Source organism: Penaeus japonicus, unplaced genomic scaffold, assembly GCF_977035675.1.
Source record: "Penaeus japonicus unplaced genomic scaffold, GWHDUDI00000001_assembly GWHDUDI00000017, whole genome shotgun sequence".
Classification (NCBI taxonomy): Eukaryota; Metazoa; Arthropoda; class Malacostraca; order Decapoda; family Penaeidae; genus Penaeus; species Penaeus japonicus.
In genome coordinates, this window is record NW_028234419.1 from 20,233,365 (window position 1) to 20,240,093 (window position 6,729).

At 37.9% G+C, this 6,729-nt stretch overlaps 1 long non-coding RNA gene across 1 annotated transcript; it reads right to left on the reverse strand.

Annotated features, from left to right (window-relative positions):
- Window positions 1-1,504: 1,504 nt before the first annotated feature.
- On the reverse strand, window positions 1,505-2,865 carry LOC122263638 (uncharacterized). The gene is made up of 2 exons (XR_015191750.1): window positions 2,621-2,865; window positions 1,505-1,836 (listed from the first exon to the last, which is right to left on the reverse strand). It is a non-coding gene; the product is annotated as an uncharacterized LOC122263638 (long non-coding RNA).
- Between the last annotated feature and the right edge of the window lie 3,864 nt (window positions 2,866-6,729).

The window sequence follows — 6,729 nt, forward strand, 5'->3', positions numbered from 1 at the left end:
TTCCCCGCCGCGGGATGCGAGGCGGGAATCTTAAAGGGAGCGGTTTGTGTTGGGTGCTGTTTAGGACGTTCATCCTGAGGGCCGTTTTGAGAGATTTATAGATGTAGATGGATGAATAGGTAGATGAATAGAGTGATAGCAAGATAGATACGTAAAGAAATATATAGAAAGAGATGTAGAATGAGAGAGAGGGAGAGGGAGAGAAAGAGAGAGAGAAAGAGAGAGAGAGAGAGAGACAGAGACAGAAACAGAGACAGAGGCAGAGAAAGAGACAGAGACAGATACCAAGACAGAGAGACAAAGACATAGACATACAAACAGACAGACAGACATATATAAAAAGAGATATATATTTTAATAGAACGAGGATCAATGCAATGATATATTACTGATCATGCAAACGAAACGCAAAGCCATACATACACGAGCGAGCCATCCACCATTCAGTCCTCCATTCACGGTCATACAGGAGGCGGGACGCGACGCAAGTCAGTCCACACCACATAACGCATAGAACATCATAGCGTATGAAAGATGGAGCCTTTATTCATGTGGCGATGCAGACGTGATTACTCATCATGGGTATTATGTGGTCTGTCGCTTCTGGTTATGATGATGGAGAACAGGGAATGACAAGTGGTATGATTCTATGACAAGTGTATCCATTATTGCATAGTTGAATGGACTCCACTATGATCAACGTTGAAAAGAGGAAGGTATGAGGAGCAATCGGTGCGTTATGCAAGAAGTTTCCGAAGTTTGTACTCGGATTACCATTTACGTAACTTGTATTGTGAAATTGATTGGTCTTAATCATATCCTCTGTCATCTATTGTTATCATAGTTATTATGATTATCATGATTTGTTATCATTACTATCATTGTCATTATTATTACTATTCTCTTCATATTATCATCATCATTATTATTTTAAGTATTTTTATTATTACTATTGTCATTATCATTATTACTATCACTAGTGTCATTATCATTATTATTATCACTAGTGTCATTATTATTATCATCATTATTATCCTTATCATTAGTATCAGCATTATTGCTAATATTACCATTATTATTGTCATTATTACCATTATTATTATCATCATTATCATTATTATAATCATTATCATTTATTTTATTATCATTATGCTTATCATTATTACATTTGCAATGAACATTATCATTATTAGCATCATCACCATGTCAATTCTATTGCACCTGTGCATTAATTCCGACTAATTATGATAACACGCATAGCACCCAACCACTTTGCAACCAAAATTAATGTAAGAACACGGCGGCGAACAAGCGGAGGTAATCGTGCCTTACCTCAACATAAATGCATTTCCTTTACTCTTGTCCTAGTGTGGCTTCTATTCGATTACGCTCTGTATCACGAGTTTTTCTCTATATCAACTGTTATTTCCTCTTTGCTAACGCTTAGAAGGTATGAAAAGTGGGGAATATTTCCCTAAAACTTTGATTTTGTAAACAGGATAGCGCCATTTCTGAGATTTATTAGTCACGTTGTGTCAGAATCCAAAGCTCATCTTGACGGGTGAAGAAACAAGTTCCTCTGCTGAAGTCTTTGACGTTAAAAGCCCGCCATTTCGCCATTGAACTTTGGTAGATCAAGGTTTCTGATCAGGTCGTTGGGGTCTTTTTGGTTCGGGTCGTAGGGGTTTCTCTCTCTCTCTGTAATCTGGATTAACGACTTTATCCTCTTCTGATTGGCTGCTCTCTCCTGAAGGCGGCTGCTCTCTCTTTGGAGGATTGGGTACGAGGAGCTCAGGGTAGTGTGGCACTTGGGCGATAGATGGCGCTCACAAAATTCTGAAGAGAATAAGAGTAATTTCCTTCGCTTTCTGGGCAGAAGCAATTAGGAAATAGCGATTACTGACTACAAGACTAAATAAAGTCAGAATTTTGTCACACTGTGTGAATGATCATACTACCTTCATTATGTCTCACGCCCTCACACGGATACACCTGCACCTACGCTTTCCCTAAAATCCCAGTTTTCACTATGAGCTCACTTCCGGTTAATCCGTTCAAAGGGTTCAGGAGATTTTCACTCCACGAGACACAAAGAGTTCGAAAGATTTCTCCGAGACTGGCGGGGGAAGGGGGAAGGGGGAGAGAGGAGGGGAGAGGGAGAGGGGAGGAGAGGAATACGGAAATACACGTCATTGTTCCTTGCATACTCTCCGTGGTTAACGACAGATTCGGGATTTGTGTAATATATTACATACATAAATATATTACACATCTATGATTGGGTCCCAAACCCCGTACAAAGTGCACTATTCGCACTGCTATGCGCCTGCTCGAAGGATTCAAAAGCTAAAAATGAGACAGTGCGTTTTGGTTTTTCCTTGACCTAATAGCTGCATAATATGTAGAAATAGATAGATAGATAGAGAGAGAGAGAGAGAGGGGGGGAGAGAGAGAGAGAGAGAGAGAGAGAGAGAGAGAGAGAGAGAGAGAGAAACAGAGGCAGAGACACAGAGAGACACAAAGAGAAAGACATAGAAACCACACACACGAGACACCCAGGCAAAACACGCACAACATCCGAAAACCAACAGCCCAAACCACACACGCCCCCAGTGCTCACCTCTGCAACAGCCTCCGTCCGACACAAAGACAGCAACAGCCAGCCACCAGCAGATGCAGCCTCCGCCACGCACACGTTTGGCACCCACTTCCACCATTCCGAGAAGTGGATAGATGAGTAGCTCTGCGGCACAAGACGTAATGACAGCTCCGAAGACAGCGCCGCCCGCCTCAACACCATCCCCGAAGGAGGTCAGCGGCGCTCGTCACTGCTATTTCCTGCGTAGATCCTGAGTGTGTTGTGTGTGTGTGTGTGCCGATCCTTGGAGATGTGAGGATGCTGTGGGGGCGAAGGAGGCGTATTTGGGGAGAGGCTGGGGGGAAGGGAGGGAGGGAGGGAGGGAGGGTGGAAGGGAGAAGGAGGAAATGAAGGGGAGAGGGAGAGAGAGAGATGGAGAGGGAAGGAGAGAAGACGAGGGAGAGGGAGGGAGAGAGGGAAAGGGAGAGGGAGGGATGGAAGGAGTGAGAGAGAGAGAGAGAGAGAGAGAGAGAGAGACAGAGAGAAAGAGAGAGAGAGATGGAAGGATAAATAGACAGACACAAAGAAATGAAAGAGAGAAAGGGGAGAAGGATGGAAGGATAGATAGACAGACACATAGATAAAAAAAAAGCGATAGAGAGAGCAGGATGTGTTGAAGGATAGGTAGATGGATAGGGCGTATTGCGTAGTTATGTGTCTAAGCGCTGAGCGAGGATGGCCAGTATTATTTAGGCTCTGTACTTTTTCCGCGTCTGTTTTGGCAAGCTTTTGAGATTGAAAATAAATGCTCTAAGAATTTTTTTTAAAGAGTCGTGAGTGTCTTTTAAGTATTGTTTAAGTACAGTATATAGGATATACTTGTCACCGGTGTTATCCAAGCACAGCTGCTTCATTGTTGTGATTTTAGAATGGAGATTTTCGTCGATGATAAAGGTGATATATGAGGATAATGAACTGTTAGAAAGCAAGAGACGGATGTGTATAGGGAATGAGAGGAAAGGGGGGAGGAAGGAAATGATAGAATGATATATATATATATATATATATATATATATATATATATACATATATTTACATATATATATAAATATATTATATACATATCTTTACATATGTATATATATACATATATCTATATTTGTATATATATATATATATATATATACATATATATATATATATATGTATATATATATAAATGTATATATATATATATATATATATATAGAGAGAGAGAGAGAGAGAGAGAGAGAGAGAGAGAGAGAGAGAAAGAGAGAGAGAGAGAGAGAGAGAGAGAAAGAGAGAGAGAGAGAGAGAGAGAGAGAGAGAGAGAAAGAACAGAGAGCGAAAGAGGTGAGAGGGAGAAAAGAAGAGAAAAGAAAAGAAAGAAGAGATAGAGAGAGACGGAGAGATGAATAGATTGATAGATAGAGAAAAAAAAGAAAAGAAAGAAAGAAAGAAATAGATGAAAACACTTATAAACCTCTCACAGTTAAGGAATAAACAAGAAAAACACCACACACACACACACACACACACAGCCTACGTACCATTACCTCTTAAACAAGCACATTGAGCGAAGAAATGTTATCTAAAAAAAAAATCAATTTCGAGGAAAAGGTGAGGCCTTAGTTTCAACATCCATTTTTTTCTTATAGATGTCTTCTGAAGAAAAAGGTCATTGGTTCAAAACTAGTAAATAAGTCAAGAAATATATCGTTAGGTTTGACTGCGAAAGTAGCGATAGTCTTTTGTTAATGTAGAGAGAGAGAGGGAGGGAGGGAGGGAGGGAGGGAGGGGGAGAGATAGAGGGAGGGAGGGAAGGATGGAGAGAGAGAGAGAGAGAGAGATTTTGATTTAGAAATCTGTGATCTTTTTGAATTTGTTAATTCTTGTGAATTTACTGGTGTTTGATTTTTTAATTAGATACATTCATTGCTTTTCAATTATTGATGTATTTTTTCTGATTCTTTTAATGAATATTAGGTTGACGAATAAAGGAATAAACAAGTAGATCATAAACAGATGGAGGAATAAAGGAAGAAAACAAATCAAGAAACACTAAAAATAAATAGATAAAAAAAAATATGAAAGAGGAATTATCATAAATAAAACTCATAAATAAGATCTATTTTTTCAACTAATATCTAGATGATTCAGGCGACCGCTTGAATATTATTTATCGTCATGCATGCACCTGGACCTCCTAAGCAGCCACTCTGCATGACAGCTGCTCTCGCTATACACTGCATGGTATCTACTCAGACAAATTATGGCATAATGCATGAATATACGCATGTTAGTGCTTACTCTATATATAAAGTATGGTTTGCATGGCAGATGGTATATTATTGTTTTATTGGGAAGAGAAAGAGAGATAAAGTGAGAAAGATAGAGAAAGATAGAGAAATGAGGGATAGAGAGGGAGAGAGAGAGGGAGAGGATGGAGAAAAAAGCAAAAGGATAATAAATGAAAATAAAGAGAAAGAGAGAAAATGAGAGAAGAGAAGAGAATTAAAAAAAATGAAAAAATGATGATAGGAGAGAGAAAGAGAGAAAGAAAGAGAACTTGACAGAAACAACCAAACAGAACTCGAGACCAAGAGAGAGAGAGAGGGGGGGGGGGGAGAAAGAGAGAGAAAGAGAGAAAGAAAGAAAGAAAGAAAGAACAAGCGACCTTCCAAAAACAAATACAGTTCCTTGAAAAAAAAAAAAAAAACACACATCATCCGTCCTTCTCTCGACATCCAAGTGTTCCTCTCCCTCTTCGTTGAACAGACTGTTCTTCCGAGGAACATTCTATGAACACTCGACCTCACCTGTTCTTCCACCGGGGATCATACGCCTGATGGGTGTTTGGTTGAGTGTTCTTATATACTTATAAGTACATAAGTTGTCTGTAAATATTTATCTTTGTTGTATCTTTTATATATGCATAAGCAGCGAGATCCGTGTTTGAATATGAGTTAAGATTAAAAAATCTGAAGTGGGTAACTTGTTGGCCAGATTTAGGTTGGAATGTTTTAAAGGGATTATATTAAAGATTGGAGGGATGTGTGAATGATGTTGCTTTATTCGAGAAATGGAAGGATGGTGAGAGTTAAAGATTTATTGATAAAGAAAAGAAGAAAAAAAAAAAAAACGAAAAAAAACAACATATGATGATAATGATGATGATGATGATGATGATGATGGTGATGATGATGATGACAACAACAGTAGTAGTAGCATCAATAATGATAACAAGAATTGCAATTATGAAATGTTTATAATGATGATGATAATGATGATAACAATAACAGTGGTAATAAGAGTAATAGCAATAATGATAATGATGATACTACTACTACTAACAAGAATAATGATAATAAAATCATTATCATAATTATTATCCTCATCCTCATTGCTATCCTCCTCCTCATCCTCATCCTCATTATCGTCATAATCATCACCATGATAATAATTATAATGATAATATTGATAATGAGAATGATTATAGCAACAATAAGAATAATGATAATAGCAATAACAATGATAACAAAACGATAATAATGAATATGATAATAATAATAATAATAATAATAATAATAATAATAATAATAATAATGATAATGATAATAATAATAATAATAATAATAATAATAATGATGATGATAATAATAATGATAATGATAATGGTGATAATAGTAATAGCAGCAAGAACAACCGGAATTATAACAGAGGATAACGTTCTCCATACTAATACAGATCAGAGGAGAAAAAGGTGTCCCTCCAAGCGCAGAATTGGGGTTAAATATGATATCGATGGAGAGCATGAAACAAAGAGATGAATTTCAATTTAAGAATATAATTTAGTTATTTACACGACGGTATTAATGTCTTTGTGTTCGGCGTTAGAAGTATGGTTGTATGTGTGTATGTGTGTGTTTGTTCGTATTTCTGTGTTGTGTGTGTGTGTGTATGTGTTTAAGGTCTTGCTTGTCTATTTCTGTGTATGGGTGTGTTTGTCTTTGTGTGGTGTATGTTGTTTGTGTGTGTGTTTGGGGGAGAGGGGGGGGGGGGCGAGTGCGTGTGTTGTGTGTGTGTGTGTTGGGGGTGAGTGTGTGTGTGTGTGTATGTGTGTGTGTGTG